The sequence below is a fragment of the Tupaia chinensis genome, unplaced genomic scaffold (genome assembly GCF_000334495.1).
Source record: "Tupaia chinensis unplaced genomic scaffold, TupChi_1.0 Scaffold000678_1, whole genome shotgun sequence".
Classification (NCBI taxonomy): Eukaryota; Metazoa; Chordata; class Mammalia; order Scandentia; family Tupaiidae; genus Tupaia; species Tupaia belangeri.
Window position 1 is genome coordinate 321,550 of NW_006160202.1, and position 17,818 is coordinate 339,367.

The 17,818-nt window shown below is 37.4% G+C and overlaps 2 pseudogenes; one reads left to right on the top strand and one right to left on the bottom strand.

Annotated features, from left to right (window-relative positions):
* Positions 1 to 7,302: 7,302 nt before the first annotated feature.
* Positions 7,303 to 9,312, bottom strand: LOC102474890 (TGF-beta-activated kinase 1 and MAP3K7-binding protein 2-like; annotated as a pseudogene).
* Positions 9,313 to 16,606: 7,294 nt separating this feature from the next.
* The window catches only part of LOC102475319 (putative ATP-dependent RNA helicase DDX4 pseudogene), a 1,998-nt pseudogene continuing 786 nt past the window's right edge, over positions 16,607 to 17,818 (top strand).

The window sequence follows — 17,818 nt, forward strand, 5'->3', positions numbered from 1 at the left end:
AAAAAAAAAAAAAAAAAAAAAAAAAAAAAAAAAAAAAAAAAAAAGATAAGTGTTGGCAACAGTGTAGTGGAAGGGAAACTCTCTTACACAGCTGGTGGGAATGTAAATTAGTCCAGCCACTGTGGAGAACAATTTGGAGATTCCTCAAAAATCTAAAAATAGAAGTACCATATGATACACCAATCCCACTCCTTCTACCCAAAGGACAGAAAAATTCTTAATCGGAAAAGTGCTTGCACATCAATGTTTATTGTGGCACTATTCATGATTGCAAAGACATGGAACCAACCCAAATACCCCCGTACGGATGAATGGATTGAAAAACTGTGGCACATATACTCTATGGAATACTATTCAGCAAAAACAAAAACAAAAACAAAAACAAAAAACAAACAAAAACCCTGGCTTTTTAAATTTTTGTTACATCTTTTAAAATTTATTTTTAATTTTTTTGTACCGTTCAATCACATTGTTTAGCTTACAAAGTGAACATTTCAATATGTGAACATTTCTCCCCGGTTCACTTGATCAAAATATATTCAACCAATACCACCACATTTCCTCATCCTGTCAATGCTCTCCCTCCATATCCCTCCACCAAATGTCCTTCCTTAGGCCCCACTCCTCTGCACAAACCACATCTGGCATTCAAACCTATCTCTTGTGTTTGTACAACCTTTTGTTCATCTGTTTCAGTTATAGAGTGCAGACACTTGGTATATATTAAGTGGGGACATACAAAGTCTCTCCTTCATAGGCTGGCTTGCTTCACTCAGCAGTAACTCATCCATATTCTTCCACTTTCTGTCAAAAGTCAGAGTTTTGTTTGTTTTTATGGCCGAATAGTATCCATAGAGTATATATGCCACAGTTTTTCAATCCATTCATCTGTATGGGGCATTTGGGTAGGTTCCATGTCTTAGCAATTGTGAACAGTGCCACAACAAACATCGATGTGCAAGCACTTTTCTGATGAAGAATTCTTCTGTCCTTTGGGTAGATACCGAGGAGTGGGGTTGCTGGATCCTATGGTAGTTTTATTTGTAGATTTTTGAGGAATTTCCATATTGTTCTGCACAGTAGCTGGACCAATTTACATTCCCATTAGCAGTGTAAAAGTGTTGCCCTTTCACCACACCACTGCCAATACTTAACATTTTTTTTTTTTTAGTCTTAGATATTCTGACAGGGGTTAGGTGGTACCCCATTGTTTTGATCTGCATTTCCCTTAGGATGAGTGATGTTGAGCATTTTTTCATATGCCTTTTGGTTATTTGTCTATCATCTTTTTAAGTGCTTTTTTCAACTCCTTCTCCCATCTTTCATAGGGTTGATCATCTGTTTTCCAAATAGCTTCTTGAGTTCCTTGTGTATTCTGGTTATCAGTCCCTTATCTGATGCATAATTAACAAAAATACTTTCCCATTCTGAGGGCTATTGATTCACACTAGTTACTGTGTCTTTTGTCATGTAGAAACTTCTTAGTCTGATATAATCCCCAAACCCTGGCTTTTAATAGAAAGTGAAAGAGTATGGAAGATTTACTGCTGAGTGAGGCAAGCCAGGCTATGAAGGATAGACATTGTATGTCCCTATTTAGTATACACCGAGTGTCCACACTCTATGACTGAAACTGATGAACTAAAGCATATATACAAGCACAATAAATGGGTTTAAATACCAGATGTAGCTTTTGTGGGAAAGTAGGGCATGAGGAAGGACATTTAAAAGAAAAACCGGGGAGCAAAGTATTAATGGGACAAAGAAATGTGGTATTATCTGTTGAAGATATTTTATACTTTAACAAACTGGGCTAGAGTGAAATGTTCACATAGTGAAATAATCACGTTGTAAGGTAAAAAGGGTAATTGAATGTATAAAAAAATGAAATTATAGAAAAGAAAAAAAAGGAAAGCACAATGCATTCTAATTGCCAACTTTCTGCTATAACACTGATCTTTTTTTTTTTTGAAGAGGTTTTTGCTGTAGGGCGTGTGACCTCGCCAGACAGACAGAGAGAGACGGAAAGCGAGAAATCACCCCCCAGGCGGGATGGCCATGTCTCAATCCCTTCTCCTCCATTCTCCTCTCAGGATCTTGGGCACATACTCACACGTGCCCAGCGTGAGTTTAAGCCACTGGGTCCAGAATGCAAACCATAGTAGACTACATGGGAATCCAGAGACATAGCAATTACACTAACTGCTTGTCCCCTCTGCTACAACAAAGATCTTTAGCTATGAAATGCAGCCCCTAAACTGGAGTTTTTCTGCCAAAGAACTTTCTTATATCCCATGCACAAGTTCAGACTTACACTGAAGACTTTCATGCTTATCTCCAAAAGTTAGCTTCATTTTACAATGTCCATACACTGACATTGAAAAACTGCTTAAAATACCTAACTGTGATGTAGAGCAAAACTGTCTTCTCAACCTGTTTAATTACTTAAGTTGATTAAGTGGTAAATGGAAGTTTGTGGTAGTTTGTTCCTAAGTGTACTTTCTACAAGAGTGTTTTCAAGCTTCAGGACCAGCAGTTAGCAAAATGGCTATGTCGCTGGACTCCCACATAGTCAACTGCGGTTTGTGTCCTGGACCTGGTGGCTTAAAACTCACGCCAGGTGCATGTGCATGCGTGCCCAAGATCCCGAGAGGAGAACGGAGGAGAAGGGATTGTGGCATGGCCATCTCCCCTGGGGAGTGATTTCTTGCTTTCTGTCTCTCTGTCTCTCTCTGTCTGTCTTGTGAGCTCAGGGTTAGCAAAACCCTCTCCAAAAAAAAAAGTGTTTTCAAGCTTAGTTCCCATTGAAAATGTAATGCATTCAAAGGGTCAAAACTCAAATTTCAGCTACAACAAACATCTTTAGGTATAAAATGTAGGTCCAAGAGTGGAGTCTTTGCCAAAGAACTTTCTGATATTTCATGCACAAGTTCAGATTTACACTGAAAAGTTACATGTTTATCTCTGAAACTAAGCTTAGTTTTATAATGTCTGTACACTAACAGTGTAAAACTGTTTACAAAACCAAACAGGGATGTAGAGAAAAACCGTTTTCACATCTTGTTCAATTTTTAAAGATAAGTAAGCCGTAAAAGAAGTTTGCATTAGTTTGTTCCTAAGTTTACTTTCTAAGAGAATATTTTCAAGCTTAGTTCCCATTGAAAGTATAATGAATTATAAGGGTCAAGACTCAACTTTCATCTACAGCAAAGATATTTAAGTATGAAATGCAGCTTCATGGAATCTTTATGCCTAAGAACTTTCTGATATTCCTTGCACAAATTCAGATTTACAATGAAAACTTTCATGCCTATCTCTGAAACTTAGCTTCGTTTTATAATGTCCGTACTCTAACAGTGTAAAACTGCTTTCCAAACCAAACAGGGATGTAGAGCAAAAGTGTCTTGACATCTTGTTCAACTTCTGAAGTTAAGTAAATGGTAAAAAGAAGTTTGTTTTATTTTGTTCCTATGTGTACTTTCTATGAGAATATTCCATTTTAAAGATTTTTTTTTGAGAAGTTTTTGCTATAGGGCGCGTGCGCTCGCCAGACAGACAGAAAGACAGAGAGACAGAAAGCGAGAAATCACCCCCCAGGGGGGATGGTCACGCCGCAATCCCTTCTCCTCCATTCTCCTCTCGGGATCTTGGGCACGCACGCACACATGCCCGGCGTGAGTTTTAAGCCACCAGGTCCGGGATGTGAACCGCGGTTGACTACGTGGGAGTCCAGCGACATAGCCATTACACTAACTGCTGGTTCCCTCTATGAGAATATTTTCAAGCTTAGTTCACATTGGAAGTGTAATGCATTGTAAGGGTCAAAACTCAACTTTCAGCTATAGCAAAGATATTTAGGTATGAAAAACAGCTCCATGAGTGTAAACTTTCTGCCAAAGAACTTTCTGATATTCCATGCACAAGTTCAGATTTACACTGCAAACTTAAATGCTTATCCTCAAAACTTAGCTACGTTTTATACTGTCCATACCCTAACAAAGTAAATCTGCTTACAAAACCAAACAGTGATGTATAGCAAAACTGTCTTCACAAGATGATCAACTTCTATAGTTAAGTGGTAAAAAAAAAAAAAGTTTGTGTTATTTTCTTCCTATGTGTACTTACTACAAGAATATTTTCTTTTTTAAAATTCTATTTATTATTATTACTTAATTTTACCAGAGAGAGTGGGAGAGAGAAATATAGAGGGAAAGTGAGAAAGCAAGCCTCCATGTCAAGGACTCGAACTGTAGTTGGCCATGTGGGAGTCCAGCATCTTAACCATCATGCCATCTCATAACCATGCTACAAGAATATTTTCAAGTTTAGTTCCCAATGAAAGTGTAATGTATTTCAAGGGTCAAAACTCAACTTTCTGCTACAACAAAGGTCTTTAGTTATGAAATGTAGCTCCATGAGTGGATTCTTTCTGATATCCCATGCAAAATTTCAGATTTACACTGAAAACTTACAAGCTTTATCTCCAAAATTTAGCTTCATTTTACAACATCCATACACTAACAGTGTAAAACTCCTTACAAAACCAAACGATGATATAGAATGAAACTGTCCTGACCTCTTTTTCAGCTTCTAAAGTTAAGTAAGTGGTAAAAGTTTGTGTTAGTTTGTTCCTAAGTGCACTTTACAGAATCCTTCCCATTTTGGGTCACTTAAATGTTTTCCTTTTTTCTTCTTCTCCTTGATTCCCTCCCTCTTACCCTCACCCATTTCCCGTCCACCTTCCACACTGTCTCCAGTATTATCATCTCTCTCTACGCTTTTATACCTTCCAATAATTCAGTTTCTGCCATAGAATACTGAAATTTGGTATGTATTGAGTGGGAACATTCTTAGTCTTGCTTACTTTGCTTAGCAGTGAATTTCTCATATTCTCCATTTTCTATCAAATGCCAGGGTCTCTTTTTTTATGGATGAGTAAAGTTCCATAATTTTCAATCCATTTATCTGTTATTGAACATTTCGGTTGATTCTATATCCTAGCAATTTTTAATATTGCCTCAATAAACATGAATGTGCAAGTATTTTTCTGGCTAATTGTTTTACAATCTTTTGGTAAATACCAATGAATGGAATTGCTGGATCATATGGTAGTGTTATTTGTAGATCTTTGAGGAACCTCCATATTGTTCTCCATAGTGACTGTAGTAATTTATGTACTTGCCAGTAGTGTAGATTTTCCTTTCCACCACAGCCTCTCCAGCAATTATTCTTTATTGTTTTAATCTTAGCAATTCTGACTTGGGTTATGTGGTATGTAATTGAAGTTTTGATTTGTATCTCCCTTATTATAATAGACATTGAGTATTTGTTCAAATGCTTTTTGGTCTTCTGTTGAGAGTTGTGTGTACAGCACATTTGCCCATTTTTTAAATGGGTGATCTTTTATAGAGGGCAAGCAATTTGAGTTCCCTGTATATACTGGATCAGTATTTTATCTGAAGGATAGTTTGCAAATATATTTTCCCATTCTGGGTTGTCAATTCACTCTGATTTTTGTTTCTTTGTGCAGAAATTTTATTTATTTTTTCTGGAGTCTCTATTCTCTTCCATTGGTTCACCTATCTGTATTTTTATGCCAATACCATGTCATTTTGATTATCACAGCTTTGCAATATATTTTGGAGTCAGAGAGTCAGTGGCCTCCTACACCACTCTTTTTTTTTTTTTTTTTTTGAGAGGTTTTTGCTATAGGGCATGTGCGCTCGCCAGACAGACAAAGAGAGACAGAGAGATAGAAAGTGAGAAATCACCCCCCAGGGGGGATGACCATGCCACAATCCCTTCTCCTCTATTCTCTCAGGATCTTGGGCACGCACGCACACACACCCGACGTGAGTTTAAGCCACTGGGTCCGGGACTCGAACCGCAGTTGACTACATGGGAGTCCAGCGACATAGCCATTATGCTAACTGCTGGTCCCCTCCTACACCACTCTTGTAGGACAGGATGGTTTTGGCAATGCGTGGTCTTTTATAATTCTGGTCAAATTCTATAAGGTTTTTTTCTAGATCTGTGCAGAATATCTCTTTTACTTTGATTGCGATTGTGTTAAATATGTAGATTAATTTGAGTAGAATTGTCATTTTGGTTATATTAATTCTTCCAATCCAGAAACATGAATTAGAAAACACTTTTTGTGTCATTTTCAATTTCTTTTTTTTTTTAAATTTCTCATGCTTTTCTATGTGGAGGTCTTTAACTTCTTTGTTTAGATTTATTCCTAGGTATCTTATACTTTTTGTGACTATTACAAATGGAATTAATTTCTTGAGTTTTATCTCAGTATGCTTGTTTGTATATAGAATTGCTATAGATTTCTTATGCTGTTTTTGTATACTGCAACCTTACTGCATTTATTCATTATTTCCAGGAATTTTTTCATGAATAGCATTGGGTCTTCTATGTATATGATTATGTCATCGGCAAATAGAGATAATTTTATCACTTCTTTCAATTGAATGTCTTTTATTTCATTCTATTTTCTCATTATTTAGGACTTCCTGTACTCTATTAAAAAGGGGAGAAAGTGGGCATTCTTATCTTTTACCAGTTTGATGTTAGCTATGGGTTTTTCACAAAGCACACTCAAGATATCTGTAGAGGAGGAAAAGCTCTGGTGTGTTTTGCTGTGTGCTGGTACAGACCACCCATGCTGCTCTCATTTTACACTTGAGACCCCAGATACTGGCTTCACTGAGGGAGATGTTTTCCATAGGGAAGACAAAGACAAGGCCATGAATACCACAGATTCGTGAAGTTCTTCTCCTATCCATTGGCACTATGCATCAGCAAATAGTTTTTAAATAGTTAAACCTTCTTCCTTTTCTTCATGTATATAGTGTTTCACTTCAAGCTTTAAAATAAAAAAACAGCTATCATTCCATTCCTTCATCCTGTCAAAATTCAGTACAGACATGAGGGGGAAAATGTACTGGGAACAGCTAGGCATGAACACACTGAGTGATCTATAAGGGGACAATGGTAACACTGTACACAGTGGGGCAGCAGCAGCCTCATCTTTTAGCAGATTACCTTCCTTGTGATGAACTTTACCTACCCAGAACATAACACTTAGGTATTATTAGCTCTGTGGGCTGACATTTAGGACATAACACTGAGGTATTATTAGCTCTGTGGGCTGACATTTAGTATTAACACAACGCCATCTTGTCACACCTTCAATCTGACAAAATCCTATGTACCAGTGAAACTGTTCTCTGATGACAAACAAGTTCCTTGAACTTCAGATGTTACTTTAGAGGAGATATAGGGCCTTCTGGCTCAGAAATGCCTTGGCATCTCACATCTCACAGAGGATTAAAGTTGGATGGTTCAAAAAAGTACAGGCAGTACCGAGACCCCTCATCATCATCTGTGTCTTGAGTCTTTGTTGTTTTAATGGTGGATATTTGATCTTTGTATTTTTGTGGCACAGGACCTACAAATCCAATATTGTTATAAAAGTTATGAATGGTACTAGCATTAAAATATAGCCCTTAGGCTTGAAAAAGATATATTTCTTTGATTAAGCAGTCAATTGACACTGTGCTGATGCATAGTGTCAATGGATAGGAGAAGAACTTCACAAATCTGGAGTTATCTATTATAACTTCTCAATAGCTGCATTTCTTTGAGTGAGGAAAATTGGGATATAGAATTTGATCTTTTCAGGCACCTTTGAGTTAGATTATTTTCCATTTCATTGACCTCAGATTTTAGTTTTTTCAACTTTTTCTTCTGAATCTCAACTTTTTAAGCCATTGCATTTTGGCTTTCTGATGTACCAATAGAGCTTGTGTGTAGGCAACATCATCAGATCCCATACTCAATTTCTGTGCTTCACTTCCTCTGTGCATATTTCCTAAGGTAGGGTCCATGAGGTGCTGGATATTCTCTGTTTCTACATAATGATTAGGATGGTTTAGGAGATTTGTAAGTTCAAAGGTAGGGGATACCATCCCTGGTGAAACTGTAGGTGCTTTATTGGGAGAAATGGTAATTTTGAAAGTGTATTTTGTATTGGATTGAGTGACCACCGCTCAAGGAGAAGTCGTTGAGTTATTGCCAATTGCTCAACTTTTTGGGAGAGTGATGATGAATAAAGGCAGGACCCATGCTTACTTGCCCAGGCATATTCCTGGAGGCAGCAGATGCTCCAGAGTTTGTGTATATGAAAAGTGTAGGCTGATTCTACATGATCTGTTCATTTCCTGTGGTGACATTAGCTGAAATATAGACTTTAGGTTGATTATGGGACACCACCTCATCAGTATTGGGGGGACTGGCAGCTATGTAAGCAATGGACTGATCTCTATTTAAATTCTGGCTGTTAACTGAAGAGGAACTTCTGGAGGCTTGAGGTCAAGAAGAATATGATTTTGAAGAACTGTTTCTTTGTGGGGGTTCAAATTTTATCTCAATCTGTTTTTTTTAAGGTCTTTTTGAAATATTCTGAATGTTTTATTGGCTATGAGCAGAAGACTGTGAGCTACCACGCCAGTGAATTATCAGTGGTTGTGAATTAGTAGGTGAACTGATGGGCATGTAGACATAAGAGATCTGGTGGCCTTGCTAATTTGTTTGTTGGGTTGAGGTATGTTACAGAGGATTAGATGCAGGATAAATAGTCCAGGAATCAGGCTGCGATGGTTGATAGACTTGTTGAGGGTTTGGGCTTAAACTGAAATACACAGTCAGAATGTTCCTGTGCCTATTGAGCTGCTCTACTATGAATTGTAATGTAAGGCCTAATGTAGATAGAATTTCCCTGTGGACTGTTAAGTACAGGTGGAGATACACCATGGATGTGCAAAGATGTAGAAATATTATGACCAGTCTGAATATTTGAGGCTAAAGTTACCATAATAAGATTAAATCTAAGAGTTTGTTGAGAAAGGTTGGACATTCCTTTGGTGCCTAAGTGAATTCAAAGCACAAGACATACTGGACAGTCAAAAAACATTGAAAACCTGAGGAACTTGAGCTGGTGCTGTCTGTGTCTACTGATAAACCAGCTTATTATTGGACTGAACACCTTGAAATTGTCCACCGCTAATGCTGTGTGTTAGAGTCCTACATCCATTCATTCTTATCCTTCTATGCCATTGTGGTAATCTTCTGTGACTGCAAGTCCAAGCTGAGAGAAATCATGTGATTGTGTAGAACAGAAATTCCAGAATCATCTAAAAAATTAAAATCTCCTTCACCATAAAGATACCTTGTACTCTCCTGAGAGAGAATGGCACAGCATGTATCCAGGTTGCTATTGGGCAACATGCACCTGGATACAATAACTTCAGGCAGTTCAGGGAATTTTTGTTGCATGGCAGGTCATGTAAAACCTGAAAATAAATTTTTCTGGCTTCCGTGGGCCATTTGTGTATTGCCTGATCAGGACTGCTTGTATAGTAGGCAATTCTAGGCCTTAGTGAAAATGGTAGTCATATCTTCTGTCCAAGCATTATCCTTCACCACCTCTGCTTCTGCCTCCCTCTCTCCCTCTTCCTCCTCAGCAAGCCACTGCCTCTCCCACTAGAGCAGCCATCTCCATGGGTCACTGCTGCCACCTTGTCACTACTGCTGCCTCTGATTTTGCCCAGCAGGAGGAACACCTCAAACCTCCCTTCTGCCCTCTCATTCAGCCCTCTCCAATCAGCCTCCACCAACAACTCCCTCCAGCCCCACTGCTGCTGCTCTTCACCAAGGGGGGTGGGGGCCAAGATGAGTCACCCTCCAACTGCAGATCAAAAACAACCACTGGGCAGCATCACAGCTACAAGATCCTTGGCTGTACCTCCCAAGGCCTCCCTACCACTCTCTGCTACCAACCCCTCCTTCTCCCACCCCCAGGCTCTTTCTGGTTCTTTCTTCAGCACTTCCAGACTCAACCAAATCAAAATGCTGTCACAGAATATCCAAAGATTTTAGTTTATTCATTCCTTTAGTGTATTTTTATAACTTGCAACCAGTCCAATATATGAAAACAAGCATGCAAGAATGTGTTCATAACTTTGCACAGCAAAGCATTAGAACAAAGTCCTTTAGAGAGGGCACTCCACTAGAGAGGCCTAGTCATATATATAAACCACTTGCTTCTACTCCAAAGTTGGTGCTGTTCTCATTTTACATGTTACTTTTGTAACTGGCAAACAGTTATATGGAAAGAAGCATGTAATGATGTGTTTATAACTTAACACTGCAAACCACTATAACAAAATTTTTTGGCAACTGCCATCCACTAGAGGAGCCTAGTCACATATATGAAGCACTTTTCTACTCTAAAGTTTATGCTTTTTCATTTCTTCAGTGTACTTTTGTGGAGAGGTTTAGTATATATATAGAGAGAGAGAGAGAGAGAGAGAGAGAGAGAGAGAGACGCACACATTTAAGAATGTGTTAATAGCTTTACACAGCAAATCACTAGAAAAAAGTTCTTTGTCACAGGCATGCCACTAGAAAGACCTAATCACACATATGAAGCACTTGCTTCTACTCTGAACTTTGTACTTTTTTCATTCCACAGGATACTATTGTAATTTGGAGCCAGATATATGGAAAGAAACATTTAAGAATGTGTTCAAAACATCACACAGCAAGCACTAGAAAAAATTCTTCAGCATGGGCACTCTACTAGAGAGACCTAGTCATATATATAAAGCACTTGCTTCTACTCCAAAGTACATACTTTTTTGTGCCATCAGTGCACCTTTGTAACTTGTAAACCAACCAATATACCAAAAGAAGCAAGTAAGAATGTGTTCATAACTTCACACAGTAAGGCAAGGGCACTCCACTAGAGAAGCATAGTGGCATATATGGAGCACTGCTTCTACTAAAATGTTTGTGCTTTTTTATTCCACAGGTTACTTTTGTAACTGGCAAACAGATGTAAAGAAAGAAGAATTTAAGAATGTGTTTATAACTTCACCTGGAAAAATACTAGAACAAAGTACTTTGGCAGGACAATACCAGTAGAGAGGCCTTATAACATATATAAAGCATTTGCTTCAAATTCAGTTTGTACTTTATTTATTCCACAGGTTACTTTTGTACCTGTCCGTTAGATATACAGAAAAAAGCATTGAAATACGTGTTCATAACTGCACAGCGAAGCACTAGAACAAAGTTATTTTTCAAGGGCACTACACTAGAGAGGCCTACTCACATATATAAACCAATTCCTAATACTCCGAAATTTGTCCTTTTTTATTCCACAGGTTACTTTTATAATTGGCAAAAACACACAGAAAAAAACATTTAAGATTGTTTTCATAAATTTCCACAGTAAAGCACTAGAAGAGAGTTCTTTGGCATGAGCACTCCACTAGAGAGGCCTAGTCACATATGTAAAGCACTTGATTATACTCAACTTGGCCTGGTTACTTTTTTTAATTCCAAGAGTTCTTGGAATAGATTTTTCATGCCCTTATTTGTTTCTTCACCTTCTGGGATACTAATTATTCAGATATTAGGGTGTCTAATGGAATCTATTCCAAGAAATCTTAGAAGAAAAACTCCCAAGTCTAGAGATGCACTCAAACATCCAGACCCAAGAATTAAAAAGGACCCCAAATAGAATCAACCCAAAAATATCTTCCCCAAGGCACATCTTAGCCAGACTGGCAAAAACTACAGATAAAGACATGATGCTAAATCTGGCAAGAGAGAAACAATAAGTTACATACAAATGACATCTCAACAGGCTTACACCAGACTTCTCAATGGAAGCAATGCAAACAAGTAAAGAATGGGAAGATGTATTTAAAGTGTTAAGAGAGAAAACACTTTCAACCGAGATTATTATATCCTGCAAGATTATCCTTCAAATGGGAAAAAAGATTAAAATCTTCTGAAACAGAACATGAAAAAATTTGCCAACACCACACCAGAAACTCTGAAGAAAGTACTGTTCCAGGAAAAGTAAAGAATGAATATTCAAATACAAAGTAATAAAAGGTAACCAAGCCAATGGCCAACTTAAACGTCAGGACAGGTCCAGTAAAATTGATGATAACATTGAATGTTAATGGATTAAATTCTCTAAACAAGAGACACAGACTGGCTGAAAGGATATAAAACAGAAAACCTCTATTTGTTGCCTGCAGGAAATGCACTTCATGGATAAAGACATACATAGACTGAAAGTGAAGGATTGGAAAAAAATTTTCCATGCAAATGGGAACCAAAAAAGAGCTGGAGTTGCGATACTAATTTCTGATAAAAATAGGTTTTAAAACAAAAACTGTTCAAAGAGACAAAGAAGGGGACTTGTTGTAGTAAGAGGGTCAATCAATCAAGAAGATATAATGCTTGTAAATATCTATGCACCTAACATAGGAACATCCAAATATGTGAAAGAAAGACTGTTAGATCTAAAAGGGGACATGAACTGCAGCACACTAATTGTTGGAGAACTCACTAACCTCTCTGGACAGATCATCTACACAAAAAATAGATAAAAAGATAAAGGATCTGAATGATACCATAAATGAAATGGACATCTATAGAACTTTCCATCCAAAAACCACAAGATACAATTTTTTCTCACCCCCATATGGAACCTTCTTGAAGATTTACCACACCATAGGGCACAAAGCAAGCCTCTACAGATTCAAAGGCATAGAAACTATACCCAGCATCTTCTCCAAACATGATAGACTTACACTTTATTTTAATTTAAGAAAAACCCTCAAAAATACACAAATATATGGAAACTAAAAAACCTACTCCTGAATGACTTCACAATTACTGAAGAAATAAAGAATGAGATCAAAAGATTCATGGAAGTTAATGAGGAAATGAGTTTCCATAGTCTTTGGGACACTGCTAAAGCAGTCATGAGAAGGAAGTTCATAGCAATTAGTGCACATAAGAAGAAGACAGAAAGAAAGCAAATGGATCACCTAACATCATGCTCAGTGAATTGGAAAAGCATCAGCAAAACTATACAAAAAAACTCCAGGAAAAGTGAATAATAAAGATCCCAGAAGAAATAAGTGAAATAGAAAATAAATGAACTATACAGAAAATAAATGAAAGTAAAAGTTGGGAGACTAGTGAGACTTATTCAGAAGAAGAGAGAAAGGAACCAGGTGAATCAAATCTGCAATGAAGCAGGCAAAATAACAACAGACATAGTAGAAATGCAAGACATCATTAGAGGATACTATGAGTAACTATATGCCAAGAAACAAGACAATCTGGATAAGATGGACAAGTTTCTGGACACATATAATCTACCAAGATTGAGCCAGGAGGATATAGAAAGTCTGAATATGCCCATTTTGAGCCAGGAAATTGAACCATTAATAAATAATTTTCAACAAAGAAAAGCACTGGCCCTGATGGCTGCACCTCTGAAATCTATATAACTTTCAAAAAAAGAGTTGACCCCTTTTCTGCTCAAGTTATTTCTAAAGAACCAAAAGGGTGTATCTCTCCCTAATTCATTCTATGAAGCCTCTATCACCCTTATCTTTAAAACAGATAAGGACAAGACCAGGAAGAAAAACTATAAACCAATATCTCTGATGAATATAGATGCAAATATTCTCAGCAGGATACTATCAAACAGTGTTCAACTACTTATAAAAGTGATTATAGTTATAGTCATGATCAGGTAGACTTTATTCCAAAAACACAAGGTTGGTTCAACATATGCAAAACCGTAAATGTAATAAACCATATTAACCGGAAGAATGATTAAAACCATATGGTCATATCAATTGATGCAGAAAAAGCATTTGATGAGATACAAATTTCTTCATAATCAGGACTCTCAGCAATATTGGCATAGAAGAGTCATTAAATTTCTTCATAATCAGTACTCTCAGCAATATTGGCAAAAGATACAATGAATAACCCATTGTGAACATCATCATGAATGTAGAAAAGCTGAAAGCTATTCCACTAAAAATGGGTACAAGACAAGGATGTCCTCTTCCTCTGCTCCTATTCAATATAGTATTGGAAGTTAACACAATCAGAAAAGAAGAAAAAATTAAAGGCATCCAAATAGGAATAGAAGAGGTAAAACTCTATTTGCAGATGACATGAAGGTGTACATAGAAGACCCAATTGTATCCATGAAAAAATTCCTGGGAGCAATACGTGAATACAGTAAAGTTGCAGGATACAAAATCAATATACAGAAATCTATAGCATGTCTATATATGAACAACAGGCGACTGAGCTAGAACTTTAAAAAGTAATTTCATTTACCATAGCCACAGAAAGTATATACCTAGAAATAAATCTAACCAAAGAAGTTAAAGACCTTCACATGGAAAACTACAAGAAGCTTAAAAAGTAAATTTAAAATAACACAAAAAAGTGGAAGGACATTCCATATTCCAGGATTGGAAGAATTAATGTAATCAAAGTGACAATTCTACCCAAATTAATCTACATGTTTAACAGAAACCCAATCAAAGTGCAAGAGACATTTATGGAGATCTACAAAAGACAATCATATAATTTGTCTGGAATCGTAAAAGACCTTATATTTCCAAAACAATACTACAGAAGAAGAGGGGAGTGAGTGGCCTCTCACTCTCTATACCAAAAATATACTACAAAGTTGTGATAGTCAAAACAGCATGGTATTGGCACAGAAACAGACAGATGGACTAATGGAACAGAACAGACTCCCTAAAAATAAATCCTCAAAGATATGGTTAACTGATTTTTGACAAAGGGTGCCAGACAATCCAGTTGGAAAAGAAAAACTTTTTAACATATGGTGCTTGAAAAAATTGCAATCAACCTGCATAAAGATGAATCTGAACCCCTACCTATCACTTTTGACAAAAATCTACTCAAAATGGATCAAAAATCTAAATCTAAGACCTCAACCTATAAACCTGCTGCTAGAAAACACTGGGGAAACTCTGGAAGACATTGGGGGTAGGCAAAGACTTCTTAAATACTACCCCCAAATCACGGTCAGTAATCTCAAAAATAGACAAGTGGGACTACATCAGATTAATAAGTTTCTGCATAACAAAAGACACAATAATTAGTGTGAATCAATAGCCCTCAGAGTGGAAAAATATTTTTGTAAACTATGCATCAGTTAAGTGACTGATAATCAGAATGCACATGAAACTCATGCAGTTTTCCCCAAAAAAGCTGATTAACTCTATCAAAAGATGGGATAATGAGTTGAAAAATCTGTTCTCTATGGAAGACATACAAATAGCCAAAAGGTATATGAAAAAAATGTTCATCATCCCTCATTGTAAGGGAGATGCAGATAAAAACCACAATGAGATCTCACCTAACCCCAGTCAGAATGGCTAAGATTAAAAAAACAGAAACTCTCCTCCATTGCTGGTGGGAACGTAAATTGGTCTAGCCACTCTGGAAAACAATTTGGAGATTCCTCAAAGACCTACAAATCATCCTACCATATGATCCAGCAATCCCACTTCTTGGTATCTACCTAAAGGACAGAAGAATTTTTAATCAGAAAAGTGCTTGCACATTGGTATTTATTGAGACATTATTCACAATTGCTAAGACATGGAACCAACCCAAATGTCAATACTGTGGCACATATACTCTATGGAACACTACTCAGCCATAAAAAAAGAACAAGACCTTGACTTTTGACAGAAAGTGGATAAATATGGAAGATTTACTGCTGAGTGAAGTAAGCCAGACAATGAAGGAGAGAAATTGTGTCTCCAGTTAATATATACCGAGTGTCTGCATTTTATGTCCAAAAATGAATGACTAAAGGCTATAGAAACTAAGTAAATGATTGTGAATACCAGATACACTGTGGGAAAATGGTGGGTAAAAGAGTAGAGTGTGAGCAAGGACATTAAGGAGAAAAATAGAGAGGCAAGGCAAAAGATAACTTTCTAGTATGGTGAACTGGACTGGTGAGAATTGTACATATGTTGGAATATTCACTTTATAAATTAAGTAACAGGATTGAATGTTTAAAATAAATAGACATAAAAAGAAAAAATTAAAAATTGCATATTATATATATATACTTATTAAAATTATATATATACATATATATACATACACACACTGTCATACTTGAATTAACTGATGCAGAAGATTAGCATATATTAAAGCAGTTGAACAAAGTACAAATTTGTTTAATTTTTTAAAAAAATTTTGCTAGAGCCGTTTAAGCGGCGTCGAAGCCTGCGAGGACCTGGGGAGAGCCAGCCCTGAAGAGCGGAGCCGTTTAAGAACCCTTCGAGGGAGGAATTAAAGACCGTGAACTGATTTTTGAGAGGAAGCCTAAGCATCACCTGGGACATAGTGGTGGTTAGAATGATTAGACCTTGAAGCCATTATGGGAGATGAAGACTGGGAAGCAGAAATCACTAAACCTCATTTGTCTTCTTGCATTCCTGTGTTTGAGAAGGATAGATAGCCTTCTGGAGAAAATGGTGATACTTTTTTTTTTTTTTTTTGGGGGGGTTTTCCATGTGGCAGGGGCATATGTAAAGATCAATAATGACCGAGTTGGCGTGCTCCACGTGCAGCCGTTTAAGCGGCATCAGAGCCTGTGAGGACCCGGGGAGAGCTAGGCCTGAAGAGCCAAGACCTTGAAGCCATTATGGGAGATGAAGATTGGGAAGCAGAAATCACTAAACCTCATTTGTCTTCTTGCATTCCTGTGTTTGAGAAGGATAGATACCCTTCTGGAGCAAATGGTGATACTTTTAACAGGACTCCAACTACATCATCAGAGATGGATGGACCTTCTCGCAGGGATCATTTCATGAGAAGTGGCTTTGCCTCTATGAGGAGTTTGGGAAACAGAGATGCTGGCGAGTCTAATAAAAGAGAGACTACATCCATAATGGGTGGTTTTGGTGTTGGAAAGAATTTTGGAAACAGAGGTTTTTCACATAACAAATTTCAAGAAGGTGATAGCTCTGACTTCTGGAAAGAGTCTAATAATGATTGTGAAGATAATCAAACATGGAGCCGAGGGTTTTCTAAGAGAGGCGGCTATCAAGATGGAAATGATTCAGAAGCTTCGGGGCCATCCAGAAGAGGTGGAAGAGGTAGTTTCCGAGGTTGCCAAGGAGGATTTGGTCCAGGAAGTGAAAATAATGAATCTGAACAAGATGAGAGCATGCAGCGCACTGGTGGCCTTTTTGGTTCAAGACGACCAACATTAAGTAGCACGTAATGGTGACACTTACCAAAGCAGAAGTGGTAGTAGAGGTGGACGAGGTGGTTACAAAGGTTTAAATGAAGAAGTAATAACAGGCTCTGGAAAGAATTCTTTGAAGTCAGAAACTGAAGGAGGAGAAGGTGGTGACCTTCAAGGGCCAAAAGTGACCTACATACCCCCTCCTCCACCTGAATATGAGGATTCCATCTTTGCACATTATCAGACAGGCATAAACTTTGACAAATATGACACTATTCTTGTAGAAGTGTCTGGACACCATGCTCCACCAGCAATTCTGACTTTTGAAGAAGCTAATCTCTGTCAGACACTAAATAACAACATTGCTAAAGCTGGTTATACTAAGCTTACTCCTGTGCAAAATTATTTGGAGGCCAGAAAATTTTCTTTTGGGACTTGTGTAAGAGCTGTTGTAATATATGGAGGAACCCAGTTGGGGCATTCAATTCGACAGATAGTACAAGGCTGTAATATATTATGTGCTACTCCTGGGAGATTGATGGATATCATAGGTAAAGAAAAGATTGGTCTCAAATGAGTTAAATATTTAGTTTTGGATGAAGCTGATCGCATGTTGGATATGGGTTTTGGACCAGAAATGAAGAAGTTAATTGCTTGCCCAGGAAT